General features: G+C 36.8%; 1 pseudogene; it reads right to left on the bottom strand.

The window, feature by feature from the left end:
* LOC119817290 overlaps nt 1–22,981 on the bottom strand; it is a 188,162-nt pseudogene that overhangs the window by 85,930 nt on the left and 79,251 nt on the right.

The raw sequence follows: 22,981 nt of genomic DNA, 5'->3' as shown, positions 1-22,981 counted from the left end.
TTTTCAGAAAGCACACTCCAAGTGATGCTATCTATGGATGTATAAAATAGTATTTTCTTCATGTATTAAGAAATTAAATGGCAAGAGAAGTTTGTAAAACCAAACTTTATTAAAAGTGAAGGTAAATGAGAGATAAAGCTGACTTCCTATCTGGAGGAGGCAATACAGAAACTAGGACTTTATTTTTGTTTTCCAGAGGGTCTTGAGGTTTTTACTGAGGTGTGACAGTTTGGATAAGAGTGGCCTTCCTAAGGTCATATATTTGAATGATTGGACACCGTGAAGTGAAACTATTTGGAAGGATTATAATGATTAGGAGGGGTAGTTTGTTAGAGTAGATGTGGTCTTATTGGAGGGAGAAGCGTGTCATTCAGGGTGGGCTCTGAGATTTCAAATGCTCATGCTAGGCCAAGTGCTTTAGCTCATCCTACAGAGCAAGCAGGATGCAGTCTCACCTACTGCTCCAGTGCCTGACTGCGTGCCACTATGCTTACCACCATGACGATAACAGACTAAAATCTGAAACTGCAAGCAAGTCTCCAATTAAACATTTTCTTTTATAAGAGTGGCCATGGTCATGGTATCTCTTCACAGCAACAAAACAACAGCTAAGACACTGGGTAAGGGCAATCTTGTCACATATCACTTCGCTATTAGTTTTATTCAAAGACTGGATTGGCGCTGAGTTGGAGCTTGACTGAAGAAGGCCCTTGAAAAGATACATCGAGATTGGTGATATCTGGGAAGAAGAATCAGTAAGAGGACCTACTTTCACCATTTTAGGACATGCTACTGAAAAATTACATCAACTCTGGGTTCCCCTTTCCTACCAGTATGCCTATCAATGGGATTAACTGACCCCTGAGATTGCTCATATAGGCAGAAATGACAGTTAGCAGCTAGGTGGCAGCACTTGCCACAATTTGTTGATCTCCTCCAAGCAAAATAAACTTTGTTCTTCCAATTTTATATATTCATTGGCATCTCAAATATTGTTGATAATTAACTTTATTTATATATATATTTGTTGGTATAGGAAGTCCTTCTGTCTTTGTGTTGCTTTCATTGGTTAATAAAGAAACTGCTTTGTGCCTGTTGATAGGGTAGAACTTAGGTAGACGGGAGAAATTAAATGGAATGCTGGGAGGAAGAAGGCAGAGTTGGAGAGCCACCATGGAGCCACCAGATTATGCTGAATCTTTGCCAGTAAGCCACTGCTACATGGCAATACACAGATTAATAGAAATGGGCTAAATCAAGATGTGAGAGTTAGCCAATAAGAGGCTAAAGCTAATGGGTCAAGCAGTGATTTGATTTAATTTATACAGTTCCTGTGTGTTTATTTTGGGGCTAAGCTAGACGGGTGGCTGGGAACTGGGCAGCAGGACAAACTAGCGGACCCTCCTGCAACAGTTTGTTGGTAATTTGATTGATATCTATAATACTTAAGCTATAGATTCCTCCTATGACACATAAAAAGGCTTTTGTTTTAAAAGCAGTAGTATGATTTGTATTTCATCTACATACACCAACAACTGTAGAGAAGTAGGAAATACAGTGGCTGAGTTGTTGACTGAATTCAGGACGGGTTGTTGACCTTCTTTTGGATCTTGTTTCCAGCACTGCAGCCACAATTTTACAGTTTCCACTGAGTGATGTAGTAATGTTTTGTCCTTTTCTGGACTCTGGCTGAAATGAAAACAAGAGTGAAAGAATACCCAGGAAAGGAGTCAGATAGATACAAGATACAATGGTGTGTTGGGGACATGGCAGACACAACCATAGACCAATCCTCTTAGGCTGCACCGATTCCTCTTGCCAAGAAGAGAAGAAGCTGCTGGCCTTTCCCCAGGAGCACAGAGTCAAGTGTTTCCCTAAAGAAAAGAGATTTAAAGGACTCCAGCACCCAGAAGGGGCTGTTGACAGAAACCTCAGTCTGCAGGAATAAGTTGCTAGACTGTAGGATTCCACAGGAATAACAGCTGGGAGGGGGCTGACAGCTGGGAGTTTCCAGCAGAAGGGAGTGTGACTCAGTGGCCCAAGGTGGCAGGGAAGTAAAATCTCTTCTTGTCTCTAGATGGGAACAGTAGACCTTGCTGTTGTGTCCTTATGGGAAGAATTAAGTGAACATAGAAGGAAGGCTTGCTTTTACCCATAAAGAAGCATTAACTGAAAACTCAGTACCTGTTTAACTTTGCTGTTCATTGGCATATATATATGTGTGTGTGTGTGTGTGTGTGTGTGTGTGTGTGTGTGTGTGTGTATATATTTAACTAGAGAATGGGAAAATCTTTCATACACTTGGGTCACAACAAATATTATACACATGGCTGAACAACCAAAACCAATCTGCATACTGAATTGAATCAAAATTCTAATAAAAACTGCATTTTTCCTGAATGAGAAACCTAAAAATTCTTATGGAAACACAAATTACCAGAATAGCTGAAGTGATTCTAAGTTGAAAACTGACAGGTGGAAGCATATTTCACAAACCCAAACTCTGCTACAGAGCCATAGCAACAAAGAAAGCATGGTGTTGGCATAAAAAGTTTTGTAAACTATTGTAATAAGGTAAGACAAGAGATAAATCCACCCAAGTATAAACAGCTAATTTTTGACAAAGGTGTCAAAAATTTGCATTGCAAAGAAGAGCCTTTTCAACAAACAGTGCTAGGAAACTAATCATCTATATGCAAAATAATAAAATTTGATCTATATATCTATCTCTATAAAAATCTATTAAAATTGAATCAAAGAACTTAATTTAAAATCAGAAATGCTGAAAATGACACAAAAATCTCAGAAAACAGGTCTAGGTACATGCAAGGTCATTATTTATTTATTTTTATTGATTTTATTGATCTATACATTTTTCTCTGCTTCCCTCCCTTTTTTCCTCTCCCCTTCAACCTTCTCACATGGTCCCCATGCTCCCAATTTACTTAGATCTTCTCTTTTTCTACTTCCCATGTAGATTAGATTCATACAAGGTCATTTTTTAATAAAATCCCCAAAGCAAAGAAATAGTCCAAATAACTGACAAATGAGATAGCATACAATTTGATAGCTGTTGTATAACCAAAGAAACGACCAACTGTACTTTTGCCAGCTATACTTTAGGCAATATGTTAACATCAGGACTATGTAAAGAGTTATAAAATTAAACGCTTTAAATCCAAACTTCTAATCAATAAATGGGCCAATGAAGTAAACAGACAGTTCTCAAAGGAAGAAATAAAATTGGCCAGTAAATATTTTTAATGTTCAATGTCTGTAGCCATTACAAGAATGTAAATTATATCAGCTTTGAAATTCAGTGTCACTGCAGCTAGAAGAGAAATCAAGAAAACAAATGGCAACAATTGCCAGTGACGGTGTAGGAAAAGAAGAGTCCAAGTCCTTTTCTACTGTTGCTGGGATTGCAGACTGGTGTATTCACTATGGAAATCCATGTGAATATAACTAAAACATCTAAAACGAGAACTATAGCTATTGTTCTTTTAAAAAATGCTATAAAGTCCCAGGCGGCAGCTGTAGGCAGGCAGCAGACTCTGGGAGCAGCCAGTCCCAAGGCAGAGATGACTGTGAGTCTGCCCTTCCCTCTGTACGGCTTGCACCGGGGGTGGGTGGGTGGAAGACACAGACATGGACAGACACAACATGTTAAATATTTATTTAGGGGGTTATGGAGGGGAAAGGGAGAAGGGGGGCAGAGAGGGAGGAGAAGAGAAAGGAGAGAGAGAGAGAGAGAGAGAGACAGAGAGAGAGAGACAGAGAGACAGAGAGACAGAGAGACAGAGAGACACGCTTGCACATGCTCAGAGAGGACAGGAAGAGAGCGATCCAAGATGGCGGGTGAGAGGTCAGGGGTCCTTGGGAGTGGGCGTGGCTTGCCCCTTAAAAGGCCAAAAGAATGACAATAGCAAGACCCAGTTATACCACTCCTGTGAATATCTGGAAGAACTCTACATCATACAACAAAGACACATGCTCTTCTATGTCTAGCATGGCTCCTTTTACAAAATGAAAGGAATTTAATTGGTTTAGATGTACAACAACTGATAAATGGAAATTAAAAGGCAGTACATATATACAATGGAATTTTATTCAGCTGTAAAAAAATAAAATTATGAAATTGTAGGAAAATGGATGGAAGCAAAAACCATTGTACTAGTTAAGGTGATCAGAGCTCAGAAAGATGACTATTTTAAGGCTTTCTCATATGTGGATCCTTACTTCTAATTATGGAACACATATACTTGGGAGGGAGTAGGTGTGAATAGAGGAGCTAAGAAATTAGAATGGACTCATGAGACATATGTGTAGTGGTACAGTTTAAAGGAGCCGAGGGATAGAACACATGAGGTACTGAAGTACATGGGGAAATATTAAGTGTGAAAAAGTATAGTAAGTCAACATGGGGCGGGAAGATAGGGAGAAAAAAGGAGATGAATAAAGCAGCCAATCTAAGGATCCATATAAAGGTCATAAGGAAGCCTTTTACTTCTTAAGATAATTAAAAAATTAAAAATTAAAATTAAAAAATAATAAAAGGTAGAAAATGCAGGTCAGGGAAGGAAGCTTTCTACAATGCAATTATCTACTTTTCTCATTTTAAATATATAATTTAAGACTTATAATGGTCAGAGGTCATGCATTTTTATTTGATTAGGAAGTAGCTCATTATGATAAAGATTTGGCTGACTCCAGAAAAGCCACAGTATGCTTCGAATGCAGACTCAACAGCTTATAGACACAGAAAGCAAATGGAACAAAAATGTTATTAGAATGTCTATGTCCAAAGGCCTTGGATAGTTGCACCTTCCTGGAAGAAAGTGTGTGGGGGCACAAAGGTCTTTATAACCACAGACCACTTGGGAAACCAGAGTTTTAAATGCACAGGGCCATCTTATTAGTGGAGGAAATAAAATACTTGTTTTCCTGCCCAGAAGACTGGGAGTGGATTCTATTAATGACCAAGTGATCTTTTTACTATCTGTGGAGGCAGACCTCACTCACCTTTTGCTATAGATGCAGACCTCACCCAAGTTCCTTGGAATGATTATCTCTGACTCTTCCCTCCCTAGACCATTACCTATCCTTAGGGGAAATGTCATATATACTTTTTTGGCCTGCTGATCTCTATGCAACTGGTCAGAGACCAAACTAGACTCTAGGCTTTTTAGCTATAGAACCCACCCTTATGGTCACATGTACTTTGTAAAAGAGTTTCTATGTAGCCACTTTAAGCTCTGTTGTGCACGTGGACTGATTGGACTACTAGTTGTCTGGAACCCCTTCCCCAAGTTGTACTGTGTTTAAATATGCTGACAATGACTCACCTGGCATTAGACTCTTCGATGTCTGATCCAGGTTGACAAAATCATTGGGCACTGGGCTTTCATTCTCATCTCTTCCAGGGTTCATATCCCTCTCTTTCACCTGAAGGTATTCCCCACAAAAGTTAAAGTCTGTGTTTACTGGTGGAGATTAAGATCAGTTTTGTTTACTTGTAAAAATGACCAATCAAGACTCATGGCCAAAGCTGTAACTTGTAGCTCAAAAAAGGCATTACTTGGAAAAACAGTTTAAGCACAAGAATAATTATTTTCTCTTGATGCCTCTTCACAAAAGCTGCTCACTACTTGTGCTTTCTTATTGTTTTATGAAGACAGTCAAACACGATTAGGTGGGAGCTTTGCATGCATCACTAATCATTTAGTTTTGTTTTGCATGTGTGATGATTCCACTGATTCTAAAATAATGGTATAGTCTAGGCACTTAGGAGCTAAGTTTAGAGTCTGTGCTGGTTAATATTTATTACCAACTTGACATGATCCAGAAGCACCCATGAGGCAAGCCTCCTGTCTTACTTGTCTATATTAGATTATCTTCTGAGTATGCATATAAAAGATTTTCCTGATTAAGCTAATTGACATGAGAAGATACACACTATATATGAATGGTACCTTAGTCTGAGTTCTAAAAGAAAAACATTTGCTTTTGTCTGCTTGCCTTCACAGCTTGATGGTAAACTCATCTAAGCGGTTGCCATCCTTCTCTGATGTCAGACTTTATCTTCTTCAACCTTCCAGTATGATTGAGTGGCAGTGGCTCTCCAGGAATCTTCTAGGCCTTCAAATGCCTGATCAAGGTATTCAAGCATCTAGCCTCATGAAATGAGAAGTTGCCTGGTTCTCAGCCTCTCCAATATGAAGACAAACATTCTTGGACTACCCAGACTACACCAGTCAGCCCACTTAATAAATCCTATTTTCCTCCCAGTTCTGTTCTACAGAAACTTGACTAATAATATATGTTGAAGAACTGCAGGTCTTCCTGAGAAAAGCACTCTCTTGTTATCTGGAATGTAGCTAGCAAATATTCTGTAAACACACTGCTTCTCTTCTTCTCTGAAGTAATTTCTGTGTCCCCAGCTCACACTGCTGTTAGCCCCCACCTCTTTTCTATGGGTCTAACGAGCATTGACAAATGAATACTCAGAAAAGTGAAAACTCCTTTGCCTTTCCATGCTTACATGATTGTGAAAACCATGGTTTCATAAGAGATAATTTTGCTTCTATCTGATTTTGTTTTGCTTAAGACTAAAGTAGTGTGATGAGTTAATCAAAATTAGCATTTGAATACACCTGTAGTACCTCCATTAGGCATGGGTACTGCCACCATCATTCCTAATGATGTACCTGTGATTTCACTGTCCTCCTCCCTAGAATCCCAACAGTCATTCATCCAGGCAGCTTACATTGTGAAAACCTCTTTGGATGAGCATGTCATTATCCAAGAAGCCTTTTCTGTGATTCCACCCTATACAACGCAATCCTCCCTCTGTGTTCTATGTATAGCTAGTTCCCATGATTTCATATAGTCTCCTGCTTGGGCAAAATTTGAGTTGTGTATCAATTCTACATCTTTGAGATTGATGGTGACTAATCTCCTTTTACCTTGATTTGAACGGTTTGGCCTATATCTTCCCTTGCTTTTCTATGCTATTACTCCTTACACCTGTTCTGTTAGCCTGGTCTCCTATATCTTTAGCATTGTTTCCTTCAGTTACATATGGTGCTTCTCTTAAGGGACTTCATACAATTTTCCTAAATGTCTCTGTTTAAAATCAACCAAAAAATAAAAACAATAACAATAAATTGAACAAACTATATGACTATTTATAGTAAATTTTCCCAAAGTAAACTTACTTTTCTAGATCTTCAAACTCTTGACAATTGGATCACTCCCACTAACTGATGACTTCTCATTGCATTTCCAGTTACAGAAAGGAAATTATGATTAAATTAGCTTATGAGTCCTCCATGATGATCATCATGAGAGATTTAATGACTTGCGGTTTCCAGTCACTGCTGTGTGTGGGAAGGTGTAGGCGAGCTGTCAAAACCCAAGTAATCAGAGTGTATTGGTGAAATAAAGAGAATGAAAGTATCACATTTCACACACAGTTGGTACATATGACTATGGGACATTAATGACACAAAAAACTTCATTTGAAGCTTCAGTTTTAGTGGTGAACTTTGCAAGTCAGAAATGTTTCAGGTAATGCCTGGTTTCTTTTTCCTCACTGCTAGTCTTGTATTTTCTCATGAACTATTCCCCTTGCAACCATGACTGTAATGTTGGCTTCTTTTGTTGGGTACTATGTTAGTGGTACTTTGAAAATAGTGAAAATATTAACTTTCCAGGGCCCCACATTGTTAATCACTAGTTTGGGGCAGGAACTTCCATTGTATTATGTGTTATAAAGAAATGTTAACCTGGATTATTTAGACAATATGCATTTAGACAGTTTGTTTTCCCCACTCTAGTCAACATATATTGTACATAGTTCACAAAAGGGCAAGTTTAGGCTAATCCAGGAAGAGGAAAATCTTCAGCAGCTTTTTTCTCCTGACTAATTCTCATGGGCTAAGCCTTATGGGTGCTTGTGGCATAACTGGGATAAGAGTGTTGTGGAGTGGTATCTTCTTTCTCCACAACAAACACAATGTATTTACTCTGGGATAGATTTTCACAGGGCTTCAGTGACTTTAAACAGTTGGCCTGAGACCTCACTTAGTTCACCATCAGCAGACAAATCTCTTGCCAACATCTCTTACAAAAATGTCAATTGAGCTCTGTTGAAATTGTACACAAATATATTTCATCTCATTACACATATAATAAGAATAATAAAAAACTATTTCTCCCCATTAGACTATTCTATTGCTTATTTTAAATACCTGCAGGGAGGGGAAGTCCATCAAAATGTAACTATCTAATCTGAAAAAATATTGGTCTCCTATGCTGCTAAAGGTGGCTTTTAAAACAGTGGAAGCATTGGGAATACATCTATATGGCCACACATAAGTGCATGTGTAGGAATCTTAGTATTTATTTTTTTGCAAAGGACTCTAATGGGAGAGAAAGAGATATAGATAGACAGCCAGCTAGCCAGCCAGCCAGCCAGCCAGCCAGCCAGACAGACAGACAGACAGACAGACAGATAGATAGATAGATAGATAGATAGATAGATAGATAGATAGATAGATAGGTTGATAGAGAGGCAAAGAGGAGAAAGTGAGTGGTTGGTGTATGTTTTTCATAAATACCATGTGTTGAACCATATGATTCATGTTTATGTGTACTTATTTATGTGTGTTCATTATTTTGTGGCTGAAATAAAGACTTCACTTTGATAAGCTCTAGAGTATAATGTTAAATACCAATGAGTGTCACTGTTAAAGAGAAGCCCTAAATCTGGGAAAATGGAGATTGCTTTTGAAACACTTACTTGTACTCCTGTGATGTGCTGTGTTTACTTTTTTCATGTACATTCTCCTTAGAAAACATGATGTACACAGACCTTTAGTGTTTAGCACATGACCGTGCTCACAATGGGTCAAACTTGTTTGCCAGATATATGATTGAATGTCCCCCAAGAACCTCAGACCTCTGATACCTTTCATGCAGAATGGTGTGCCCAAACCTTTAGTCTTAGATACAGTCCATTTCATTTAAGGCTCAGGTGAAGACAGAAGTTTTTTCCCTACCTGTTCTTTATACCTAAATATCTAATTGTTTTGTTCTATTATTTTTTAATGCTGTACTAAATTAAAAACCCATATAAAGACTCATGTAAAGACAAATGTGAGAAGTAGCAGACAAGTAGTGTGCCTTTTTTGTTACAGATAGGATTTGTCTTGTTTTCTCTTTAATAATGTTCATATCACCTTATGGGGAAAATGTTCTTTGTTTCTTCTACTTGGAGAGGCTGCAGTAAAGTACAGAGGTTACCAGACTCATGATGTCACTGTCCTGTGCCAAGGAAGCAAATGAATGATTCATTATTGGTGCAGAGAAAGTGGTCACATTTGCTCTCTCAAAGATTATTTGATTGGCAACTGCTAAAAACAGAACAGGTTTTTCAGTTCCCTTGGACTTGTGGACCTCCTCTCAAGCACTGAGATTTCCTCCAATGTGGATAATTGCATTGCTGTGCTGGCTCACCTGAGAAAATAAGCCAGAGAAATGTGTTTTATGTAATCCTGTTAATTATGGCTTTACACAAACATCCTGTTCTTTTATTCAGGCCTTGAAAACTTTTCATAAATGAGATTATTTCTAATGTATAGTAGATAGGATGAACTTGTTTCCAAAGAAGGGCATTGACATATATGCTTTTTACTTCCTTCTCTCTTGATGTAAAGAACTTGTTTACGATGCAAATTTTGCTTCAGCTTGGTTTTGCTGAAGGTGTGCCTTTGCATACTTCGCAGTCTACTGATAACCAAGTAGCAAAAATTTATTGGTTTATGGGTTCTAATTTGATACTATTTGTTGTCAGACCATGTCAAACAAAACAAAAATAATTGGTATGTATATCTTTTCACAGTCATTTGTCATAAGAATTGGATTCAGCTTCTGCCTCTATACCTAGAGATAGTGGAAGGGGCAAAAATGGAGCATCACTGTAACTGAGGAAGGGAAAGGACAAATGAGAGAGAGGAGAAAGAAAGAGAGGGGGGAAGGGAGGGAGGGAGAGAGGAGGGGAGGGGGGGAGGGAGAGAGAGAGAATATAAAGAAGAAATAATACTAAGGCTCTTGAAAAAACCATAAACATTACGAACTTACTTAAGTATACATATTATATATGCATTTTTATGTTCACATGGACACACACACACAGAGATATGAAGTTCTTTGCACAAGTAATAGACTAGCTAACAAACCCTTCAGTGTATGGGAAACTTCCTCACTTTGTGCTGCTGGTCAGGGATCCAAAGAGAATTCTCCAAATAATATAGGCTATTGCCATTGCCATGATGTCTCCAACAACATGAATGTTGCATCCTTTTGTTGAAGACTACATGCTTCAGACACAGAATTTGAAGGTATGGAGTTGGAAATGACCTGGATACCTCCTCCCCAAGGACCAGTTCTCACAGAATCAGAAGATGCTGTGCAAAATGGTAAGAGGAAAAAAAAAACCAACTGTATAGTTCTATGCAGTTGTATTATCTATGAAGAATAACAATGACCAGCATGGCAAGATATCTTAATAGTGCATAGTGGCATTTTTATCTTGTGGGTAACCAACAGCAATCTAATTAGACTTAAGGTCTTCTCAATAAGAAAAAATTCATTCCTGTAGTTTCATCTTAGCAAATTATCAATGGAATCAATTGGATCAATCAATGGAATTAATTAAAGGAAAACCTTTTACTGTTACTCTCCCAAATCATTATAATGTGCCTATCCTTATACCCACAGGTAAGCATAACTCTCACTCATTGTCAAGCAAACTCCTTTTTGCAGCAGGCAGAGATAGTTATAGAAATACATAACTGGTTAAAATGCAAAGAATAGCTGACTATTAGGTGCCCAGACCTAATCCATATATCTGCAAAGAAACCCTTTCATATAAGGCTTACGGGGCACTTAATAGGAAGGGACAAAAATATTGTGAGAGCCAGAAGGCTTGGACCTCTGCTGCAAGAGAGTGCTGTTTCTAGACATGATATGTTGTTGCATGAAATATCAACAACATGGTTACATTAGCAATACCAGTATAATGACACTAGTTAATATGCCAACACAGTTAGAAATTTAACAAAACCTTACCCATAGATGACAAGCTGCAGGCAATTGATGGCTACTGAGAGAGAAAACCTGAATTTTCCAAAGATAAGCCCCCTGATATGTTGTGTAACCCCTAAACTTGTACATATGAGCAACACTAAATGGATTTGATATGTTAAAATTATATATACATATGTGTTTATAGATACCTATATAATTATATAAGAGATAATCAGTTTGAGAAAGAAAATAAGAGAAAAGGGGGAGTTAAAAGAAACATAAGGAGGGGTAAACTTGATATAAACATGTTAATAAATAAAGAAGCACAAACGGTAAAATAATTAATTGGGAAGAAGTAAAGTTTAGAATCATAACAGCAAAAAATTGAAGGAAGGTGTGTGGATTGACAACTGGATCTTTGATTCAGTTCCATTGGTCCTCCTGTCTGTTTTTATGCCAATACCAGGCTATTTTCAGCACTGTAGTTCTGTAGTAGAGTTTGAAGTCAGGGATGTGATGCCTCCAGAAGTTCCTTTATTGTACAGGATTGTTTTGGTTATCCTGGTTTTTTTGCTTTTCCATATGAAGCTGAATATTCTTTTTGGGGTCTGTGAAGAATTTTGCTGGAATATTGATGGGCACTGCATTGAATCTGTAGATTGCTTTTGATAAGATTGTTATTTTTACTATGTTACTTCTACCTACCCCCAAAGCATGGGAGATCTTTCCATTTTCTGGTGTCTTCTTCAAAGATTTAAAGTTCTTGTCATACAGGTCTTCCATTTGTTTGGTAAGAATTACTCTGAGACATTTTATGCTATTCGTGGCTATTGTGAATGGTGATGTTTCTCTGATTCCTTTCTCAGTCCATTTATTTTCTGTGTAAAGGAGGGCTACTGATTATTTTTAAGTTAATCTTGTATCCTTCTACATTACTGAAGGTGTTTATGAGTTGTAGAAGTTCCTTAATAGAATTTTTTGGGGTCGCTTATGTAAACTATTTATCATTAGCAAATAGTAAGAGTTTAATTTCTTCTTTTCCGGTTTTTAACCTTTTGATCTCCTTTTGTTGTCTTATTGCTCTAGCTAGAACCTTAAGTACTATATTGAATAGATATGGAGAAAGTGGACAACTTTGTTCTGTTCCTGATTTCAGAGGAATTGCTAGGAGTTTTTCTCCATTTAGTTTGATGTTTGCTGTTAGCTTGTTGTATTTTGCTTTTAATATATATATATATATATATATATATATATATATATATATATATTTGGTTTTTCGAGACAGAGAGGGGATTTTAGGTATGTTTATGTATTTTATGTTTATTTATATATTTTATTATATTTTAGGTATGTTCCTTGTATCCCTGCTTTCTCCAACACCTTTATTATGAAGGGTTGTTGTATTTTGTCAAAGACTTTTTCACCATCTAATGAAATGGTTTTGTGTGTGTGTGTGTGTGTGTTTTCAGTTTGTTTATATGGTGGATTATATTGACAGATTTTCTTATGTTGTACCATCCCTGCATCTCTTAGAGGAAGCCTACTTAATCATGGAGGATGATGTTTCTGATGTGTCCTTGGATTCAGTTTGCCAATATTTTATTATTTTTTGCATCAATGTTCATGAGTGAGATTGGTCTGTAATTCTCTTTCTTAGTAATGTCTTTATGTGGTTTGGGTATCAGGGTAATTGTAGCCTCATAAAAAGAGTTTGGCAATATTCCTTCTGTTTCTATTATGTGAAACAATTTGAGGAATATTGGTATTACTTCTTTGAAAATCTTGTAGAATTCTGTGCTAAAACCATCTGTTCCTGGGCTTTTTTGGTTGTGAGACTTTTGGTGCTGTTTCCATTTTTTTTTTAAAAAGCAATTATATGTCTATTTAATTTGCTTATCTGGTCTTGATTTAATATTGGTAATTGATATTTATTCAGAAATTTGTCCATTTCCTTTAAGTTTTCCAATTTTGTGTAGTACAAGTTTTTGGAATATGACCATGATTCTCTGGCTTTCCTCCATGTCTATTGCTATGTCCCTATTTTCATTTCTGATTTTGTTAATTTGGATAATATCTTTCTGCCTTTGGTTAATTTGGATTAAGTCTTGGGCACATGTGTTCTACTTTTCAGAGAAAGGGCTGGCCAAGCTTGGCAATGAAAGGCTCCTTCTCACTTAGAAGACATGTGACTGTCATTGTAGCTATAGGCAAAGCTTAGCACAGATGCTTACAAACCATGAATTATTGCTAGAGTATAACATAAATGCTTGTTGGCCATGAATTACAGGCAGAATGTAATAGGTGTTAAGTGACAAGGGGTTGTAGGAAGAGAATATAATGTAGATGCTTAGAGATCTGTGGTCACAGTGTAACACAGATGCTCATAGACTGGGACATAAAGGCAGAGTGTAGTACAGAAGCTTGTAGACCATGAGCTAATGCAGAATGAACACAGCTAATAGACTACTAGCTATATGGGGTGTGTAATACTGATGCTTCTAGAACAAGTTAGAGTGTAACACATATGCTTATATAACATGAACTATAGGCATATATTTATAGAACATGAGAGTAATAAGGCAGATTTTAACATGCATGCTTCTACACCAGGAAATATAGCCAGAATGTAGCACTAGCATTTTTCATAATAATATCCAATATTTAATATTTGATTGTAATTTTCTACATTCTTTTTTCTTTATTTTATTTTTATAGTCTTTAAAAAATTTTAAAAAGAAAACAAACTAAAACAAACTATCTTTTTTCACTTTACATGCCAATCCCAGTTCCAAGTTTGTCCCCCCACATCTGACACCCTATCCACTCCCCAGATAGGGCAAAGCATATTGCTGCAAGGAAGGCTGGGTACAGAGTTAAACAGAATTCTCAGCAGAAGTAACTCAAATGATCAAAAAGCATTTAAGGAATTGTTCGATATCGTTAATCATCACAGAAATGCAAATCAAAATGATTCTGAGAAGACAGCTTGTGTTGGAGAGGATGTGGAGTCAAGGGATTATGCCTCACTGCTGGTGGGAGTGCAAATTTGTACTTTGGAAATCAATATGGCAGTTTCTCAAAAAATTGGTAATCAATCTATCCCAAGACATGTGATACTACTCCAGAGCATATACCCAAAGGATGCATAATTATACCACAAGGACACTTGCTCAACACTGTTTATAGCAGCATTATTTGTAATAGCCAGAATGTAGAAACAACCTAAATGCCCTTCAACTGAAGAATGGAAAAAGAAAATGTGGTACATTTCCACAATGAAGTATTACTCAGCTGTAAAAAAACAATGACATCATGAAATTTGCAGGCAAATAAATGGAACTAGAAAAAAAATACTGTGTGAGGTAATCCAGAATCAGAAAGACAAATACAGTGTGTACTCACTCACTCATAAGTGAATGTTAGTTGTAAATCAAAGGAAAACCAGACTACAATCCACAGCTCCAGAGAAATTAGGTATCAAGGAAGACCCTAAGAAGGATACATGAATCACCCGGGGAAAGGGAATTAGATGAGATCTCCTCAGTAAACTGTGGGAGAGAAGGGTAAGTAAAGGGGGAAAGATGGGTTATTAGAATGAGGGAAAGGAATGGCTGAGGTGGAAGAGGGATGGAATAGGAGAGCAATGGAAGAGATATCTTGAAGAGATAACTGTGGGGTTAGGGAGAAAACTGGTGCTAGGGAAATTACCAAGAATTCACAAAGATGCCCCCAGCTAAGACTTCTAGCAATAGTGGAGAGGGAGCCTGAACTGGCCTTCCCCTGTAATCAGATTGGTGAATTTCCCAACTATCATCATAGAGCCGTCATTCAGCAACTGACAGAACCAGATGCAGAGATCCACAATCAACACTTTTTTATTCTATAACTTTTGGTCTTGGCCCTGATTGCAGCTCTTCATTGACTGTTGCCTCTATTCCATGTCTGCTACCTTCGTTTTTTGTTTTTGATTTGGGAACTTCTTATCAATAGAGTCATTACATGCTAAGATTATTGTCAATCTTTCATTTTTCTTTAAAATTTTTTGATATTATAATATGATTACAACATTTCTCCCTTCCTTTTCCTCCCTTCAAATTCTCCCATATATCTCTCCTAGCTCTCTAAGTCATAGCCTCTTTATTTCATTAATTGTTGTTGTATGCATACATTTTCCTAAATATAACCTGCTCAGTCTATGTAATGTTACTTGTATGTATTTTTTCAGGGACGAATATTTGGCATTGAATAATTTTCTCTTCTCCGGAGAAGACTATTGCTCCCACTCTTAGTATTCCTTAATTACCTGTTGTACTTTGTGTAGGGTTAAAGTTTTATGGGCTTTTTCTGTCCACTTTGGTATGTCTACTGTTGTCCTTTTTTAGTTCATATTTAGGCAATAATGTTGGTGAGCATTTATGACATTGCTAGGAAAAACAATCTCACAATGAACTCCTTGATTCTCTGGCTCTTACAATCTTTCTGACCCTCTCTTCCAAAATGTTCCCTGAACCTTAGGTATGAAAGTGTTTGGTAAATGTATCTATTGGAACTAGGTTCCATATGTCTGCAATTTGATTGGTTGTGGTTTATTATAGTGGTCTTGTCTGTTGCAAAGAGAACTTTCCTTAGTTAGGGGGTGAATACTAACTTATCTGTGTAGATAAGGACAAATGTTTATATTGTTATTAGGGATTATGCTGATTTAGTAAAGCAGTGGTTGTAGATTCTCTTCCAATAATCAAGACTTCACTAACACTGAGTAGTTATTAGTTTCTAGTACCAGGTTTACTCTTGTTGTTAAGCCCAATTAGAGAACTGTTGGTTACAGTCAAGATATACATGTTACTACTGTACCTTTAGGGTTATCTATCATGCCATTTGGCCATTGATGTGGTTTAGAGGCACCATACTTCGATGGGACTCTTGGTTGCCTCCCTGCTTTGGAATTTTGCATGACAACCTCTGGTATGATGAAAGCTAGCCCTGAGGTGGAGGAATTCAAGTCAGTTTCAGCTCAGGAGCCTCTGGGCCCTAATTCTAAAGTGCATAGTGTCTTCAGCAATAGAGACTTACCTTAAACTTCTGGAGGACAACCAAGGGAAATAGCAATAATATGGATGTTTTGGAAGTCTCTAGGATAGCCCTCACCAATAATTTATAAGAGGGTTTCTCATATCTGGTATTGGGGCTTTTGGTACACAGTCTTTGGCTCTTGAAGGAAACATCTGTCAAGATAAGAAAATTTATTAAAACTATATATGTGTATTTATACAAAGAATTACATGTATGATAAGTCTCCCCCTTTGGTCAGGTAGTTAATAACATGATTATGACTTTCCCAGATATCCTTGTTGTTATTTTATGCCCCTCTCTCTTTTGTGTTTACTTTTCTTCCCCTCCCTAAAAGGTCCCCAGCTCCCCTTCTCAGAGAACTTGTATCTTGCTGTCCTCCCTGTTGCTCCACAATGGTCCCTGTATATTCTCTCTGTTTCTGCAGACACCCCAGGCTACATATTCATATCTGAAGATTTGGAGCTAGGACCCTCCAAGGAGATAAACATGGGATGTTTGTTTTACCATGTCCAGATTGCCTCACTCAATATGATCTTTTCTAGTTTCATCCATTTACTTGCAAAGTTCATGATTTTATTTTATTTTTTACAATAAATATATAGTAATATATATCACTTCTTCACTATCTAGTGTTCAGTTGAAGATCATCCTCCTCCCCATTTTCTAGTTGTTGTGAATGAAGTTGCAATGAACACAGAATAAGTATATGTAGAGGAGGATGTCAAGTCCTTTGGGCGTATGGCAAGGAGTCATATAGGGGAAGACTGGTATAGCTGAATCTTAAATGTATTTTTAGGTTTCTGAGGATTCTCAACACTCTTTTCCACAGTGGCTGCAATAGGTTACAATCCCACCAACAGAGAATGAGGGTTCCATTTTCCTATAATCCCCTTCAGCATTTGTTTTGGTTCTTTGATCTTTGATATTTATGCTTGATCTACCTAAAATCTCACAGTCCTTTTGATTTGCATTTCACTAATTGGTAATGATGATGAACTTTTTTTTGAGATATTTCATTGTGATTTCTTTTTCATGTTTTGATAATTATGTTTAGGTTGTAGAACCCAGACATGACAAGCTCAATAGAGGCCTGAGTCTCAGTAGTTTACCCTAAGGCAATACCTGGTTCTAAGAAAAATCAAACTGAGACCACCCAGGTACCACCCAGGAACAGATCATCCAAAGGAAATTCCTAATGTTCCAACCATTGTAGATAGGATCACCTGTCAGCACATATCTATCGCTTTTCATCAGGACACCCCTAGACAAATGTCAGCCAACCAGCGGTCCTGAACCTTAGGAATGCCTGACCCCACCTTTGCTACTCTAAAAACTCAACCCTAACTGAATCGGGGGCCCTCTGACCATTCCAATACGTTGGACACACAGTGAGTCTGAGTTTGCAAATTTGTGTAGAATAAAGGCTCTTTGCTTTTACATACAGAACTCAGTCTTCTGGTTGGTTATGGGGAAACTCCATAATCTGGGCATAAACACAGGTACCAGGCCTATTGTTCAAATGGGTCATTTTTTAAAAACTCTGTTTTTGATTTTTTTATTACATATTCTGGTTATGGATTCTCTGTTAGGTGTATATCTAGATTCTTTCCCATTCTGTGGGCTTCTTCACATTGTTGTTTCTTAGCTGTGCAGAAGCTGTTTAATTTCATGAGGTTCACTTGTCAATTATTGGCCTAAAGTTATGGGCAACTGGAGTTTTACTCAAAAAGTTTTCTTTCTACACTTACATAATGAAGTATACTGCCTGGGTTTTTTTTTTCTAGAAGTTTCAATATTTAAAGATTTCAGGTTTAGGTCTTTTATCCATTTGTTGTTCATTTTTGTGCAAGGTGATAATTTTCTAATTATTATTCTTAATTAATATTAAGATCTAATTTTCATCCTTCTGCATATGGGCATCTAGTTTTCCCAGAACCATTTGTTTTTGGGATCTTTGTCACATATTAAATGGCAGAAATTATGTGACCTCATTTTTGAGTCATTAATTTTGTTTCATTGATCTACATATCTATTTCTGTTCCAGTACCATACTCTTTTTTATTGCCATGACTTTGTAATATGTCTTAAGATCTGAAATGGTAAGCCCTCCAACATCATCCTTTCTGCTAAGGATTGTTTTAGCTATCTAGGCTCTTTTGCAGTTCCATCTGAATATGAGGATTTTTTTTTTTTTTTTTTTTTTTTTTTTTTTTTTTTTTTTACATTTCTGTGAAGAATGAGATGGGAATTGCTTTGGCTGTGCAATTAGTTTTGGTAAAATTGTTTTGTGTTATTTTTGTTTTGAGACAGGGTTTCTCTATGTAGCCTTGGCTGTCTTGGAACTTGCTCTGTAGACCAGGCTGGCCTCAAACTCAGAGATCCTCCTGCCTCTGCCTCACAAGCTCTGCAATTAAAGGCATGTGCCACTAATGCCTGACCTAAATTGTTATTTTTGCAGAATTAATTTTACCAATCCATGATCATGGGTTATCTTTCCATTTTTCTAGTTCTTTTTCTTTCTCTTTCTTCAGAGGTTTAAAGTTTTCATTGTATGGGTCCTTCACTTCCTTGGTTAGGTTTATTGCTGCATATTTATTTTCTTTGAGGCTATTGTGAAGGAGAAAATGAAATGATCTCCTCTTTGTGTTTGCTACTGTAGAGTAGAAAATATATTGATTTGTGCAACTTGTTTCTGTATTCTGCCACATTGCAAAATTTATTTATCTTGTCTAGAAGTATTCTGATAGAATTTTTGGGATATCTAGTGTATAGTATCATACAATGAATAAATAGAAATATTTTGATTTCATCTTTTCTATGTGTATCCCACTAATTTTCTTCTCTTGCCTTATTGTTCTAGCTAGTTCTTCCACTATAATATTGGAAAGGTGTTTGGATAGTGGTAATCTCTATTTGTTCCTAAATCCATCTGGTTTGCTTTAAGCTTTCTTTCATTTAGGATGATATTGGCTGTGATTTTTTTTGTATATACCTTTATTTGGTATTGAAGTATGTTTCCTCTAGCTGTGCATTCTCAAGGACTTTTATCATGAGGAATGTTGGATTTTGTAAAAGTTATTTTCTGCATCTCTTAAAATGATCATGTGAATTTTGTCTTTAAGTCCATGTATGTGGTTTATTACATTTATTGACTTGCATACGTTGAGCCGTTCTTGCATTTCAGGGATAAAGCCAGCATAGTCACGGTGCAAATATTCTTTTTGATGTATGTCTGTATTTGTTTTCAAGTATTTTACTGAGTTTATTAAGTCTATACTCACATACATTGCCTTGTAGTTCTCCTTTTCACTGTGTCTGCCTGATTTGGGTATGAGTAGCACTAGCTTTGTGAAAGAAGGTTGGGAGTATTCAGCAGAGAGGCTTGTCAGGCCAGAAAAAAAGTTATACAATGTTTCCATTGAGAAATCAGTTGTTATTCTTATGGATTTTCTAATAAATGACATCAGTTTTTTTTCTCTTACATCTTTCAAACTCTTTCTTTGTTATGTATAATTAGCATTTTAGCTCTGGCATGCCATGAGATTTTCTTTTCTGGTCTTTTCTATTTGATTTTCTGTGTGCTTCTTCTATTTTTATGGGTGAATTTTTCTTTAGGTTGTGGAGATTTTTATCTATGATCTTTTTGAAGATCTTGTCTGTTCCATTTACTTCTCTCTTATATATGCCTATAATTTTACAGTTTTTTTTGTCATGTCACACATTTCCTTTGTCTTCCTTTCCTGTTCTTTTTATTTTTATCTTCTTAAATATTCTTTGCTTATTTAGTCTCAATCCTATGCTTTACCTCTGAGTCTGTATATTCTATCTTCTGGTTGATAAAATCGACCTTTAAGATTTTTCTTTCTGAGTTTTCTAGATTAATTTTTGGATTTTCCAATTTCATCTTCACTTCATTATCTTCAATGTTTCTAACTTCTAGTTGATGATGGAAGTTACAAAATAATCACACACTAGCTCAGAATTGTACATAATAAAGGGTTATTTATTTAGGGGCAGACTCAGAGATCACAGTCCTAGATCACAGTCCTCTGCATGAATGGGGAACAGGAACTGAATCCAGCAGCCAGAAGCAAGAGAGCAAGCATGTGCTTTACTTTGGTAATTATAGTATAAGAGACCATGCCCGAGTGGGCTGTTATCTTAAAGGATATTGGCTGAAGGAGCTCTCACAGCACCTGCCCCTTTTGTTTAAGTAAGAAAGTTCCAAACCTAATATAAAACTATACACACTATGCTAAATGTTTTAATAAACACTCTTTCCTAAGGAGTATAATACTTATATTGGAAATGGCTTGGCTAGATCATAAGAGGATGGTAACTATGACTATCTAAACTTCAACATTGTTGAAGGCCTGAGAAAGGAGATAATATTATTTGAGTAGGCAAGAAGTGCAATAAAGCAGCTTGCAAAATGTACAGTAGATGACAGAGACAACTGGCAACTTAAGCAATCACCCAAAGTCTCATTTGCAATGCTGAAGCAACCAGCTTTGGCTAAGGCTTAGAATAACTGACAGACCATTTTGAGAGGCAAGAAAATTTCAGAAATGTCTTACCCTGCCTTGGCAATTTTTGGCAATGTTTTTCCTTGTATCCTGCTTGTCCCATCCAGACACCATGCAATCGTCAGTGATTGAGGCATGGGCAGTTCCTTGCTCAAACTCCAGTTGTGCCAAGAAGAAAACAAACATCAAGTGGAGTGTCTTAACCCTGAATAAATGGTGAAGTCATTTCTATCTCATCTGGTATAAATTAAGTGGTTTCAATATGCAAGACAACTCTTTCTGCATATTATGAATCAGTAACTATATTGAAAGTTTTTTTTTTTTTTTTTTTTTTTTTTTTTGGTAAAAAAATCCCTTAGTACCATGAGAATAGCATATAATCCTGCCTTTTGGACAGAATTATAAGGGCTTTGTTCCACCTTACTTAATTCTTCTGATTTGTAACCTGCCTTTCCTGATTTATTTGCATCAGTATAAAATGCTCCAATTATTGGTGTGTCAATTCAGATAATTGCGATAAATTTGTCTCCAAAAAGTAGCACAAGCTCTTTGCTATGGTTCTTTGTCTTCCCATATTTTTTAAAATTTCATCAGTAGTAAAAGGCATTATAATCTCTACTGGGTCTACATGTGTCTCTTGTAATTTCTCTTCAACGACTGTCAATGTTTTTTCTGCTTCAGCTGTTAATTCCCTGGCACTATTTGAGTCTTTGTCACCATCTAAGGTTTTATTTAAATGAATTATTAGATCAGATGTTATCCCAATAGCTGGTCATAGACTGGAAATGTATACGAACAATCTTTGATATCATTCAGAGTCTGCAATTAGTCTCTCCTATTTTGTGTCTTTTGTGTTCTAATTATCTATACACCTATTTTGTAACTTAGGTAATTGACAAAATCTCCTCTTGGTATTTTTTAGGAGCAATTTGTAATCCCTATTTTGGTAAAACTTTCTTTACTTCTTCAAACATTCTTTCTAAAGTACCTGCATTTGAGTCAGATAACAAAATGTCATCCATGTAATGATAAATTATAGACTTAGCAAATTGTTTACATATTATTTCCAATTGCTGACATACAAAGTATTGGTACAGGGTGGGGCTATTGAGTATTCCCTGTGGGAGGTTGGTCTACTTGTGTCTCCTAGTTGGCTGAGAATTATATGTAAGCACTGTGAAGGCAAATTTTTCTTTGTTCTTTTTTGGTAAAGGTATAGTGAAGAAGCATTCTTTTAAATCATAACTATGAGGCCATCCTCTGGTAATAGAGAATGCAGAGGAATTCCAGATTGTATAGGGACCATAGGTTGAATTACCTTGTTGACAACTCTTAGAGCTGTCACCATTCTCCATTTTCTAGATTTCTTTTTAACAACAAATACAGGGGAATTCCAATGGATGGTTGATTCTTTAATATGGCAAGTTCTAGTTGCTCATGTACCAGCTGTTCTAAAACCTGCAGTTTCTCTTCCATTAAAGGCCATTGTTTAACCCATATTGGTTTCATTTTAAAGGCAGCGCTGTTAGTACCTCTGAAATTTTGCTAGTTGCTTTGTGTCTTGTACAACCTGAATGGCTGGTGACCTTTGTTTATAGTATTTTATAATATCCTTCCCCCAAAACATGAGTTTTTGGGACTGCAGGAATTTTAATCTGGGCATTTCATGGCTGCGATAGGTCATGACCCCATAAATTCACTGCAAAATTAGACACATATGGCTTCGGCCTTCCTTTCTGTCCTTTTTTCCCTATGCATTCAACCCATCTCATGCTTTGTTTCCCTTGAGGTAGGATTCCAGTTCCTAGGAACTAAATATCTGCCTCTTGAAGAGGCCAATTTGAATGACAAGATTCTGGAGTAATGTTCCTCACATTTGTACTTGTGTCTAGTAATCCCTCAATTACAATATCATTTATATGCACTCTTAGCTTTGGTCTTTGATCATTTATAGAAGTCTCCAAAATATATGTTTCCTATTTCCTACTGGAGTTTTTGATTCATCCTCCATGTTTATTCCATTATCCAGAACAGCATGGTTTTTTACAGTAGGTATTGGTTTGTCTAATTTTCCTTGTGAGACATGTTTTCCACAGTGACTGGGAATGACTGGACCTTGTTGGACATGGGGGTGTGTGATAGACCCCCCCAGAGGTTTCCCAATGGTGTCGGGTTGCCTTGTCTGTCTTTTGTCGACCTACATTCATTGGTCCAATGGCAGCCTTTGCTACACCTCCTGCATATATCAGAAGGTTGAGTCCTCCTATTCATGCAATTCCTAGAGAAGACAT

The sequence above is a fragment of the Arvicola amphibius genome, chromosome 6, assembly GCF_903992535.2.
Source record: "Arvicola amphibius chromosome 6, mArvAmp1.2, whole genome shotgun sequence".
In the NCBI taxonomy this organism is placed as follows: domain Eukaryota; kingdom Metazoa; phylum Chordata; class Mammalia; order Rodentia; family Cricetidae; genus Arvicola; species Arvicola amphibius.
This window is presented reverse-complemented; position numbering and strand designations above follow the sequence as displayed.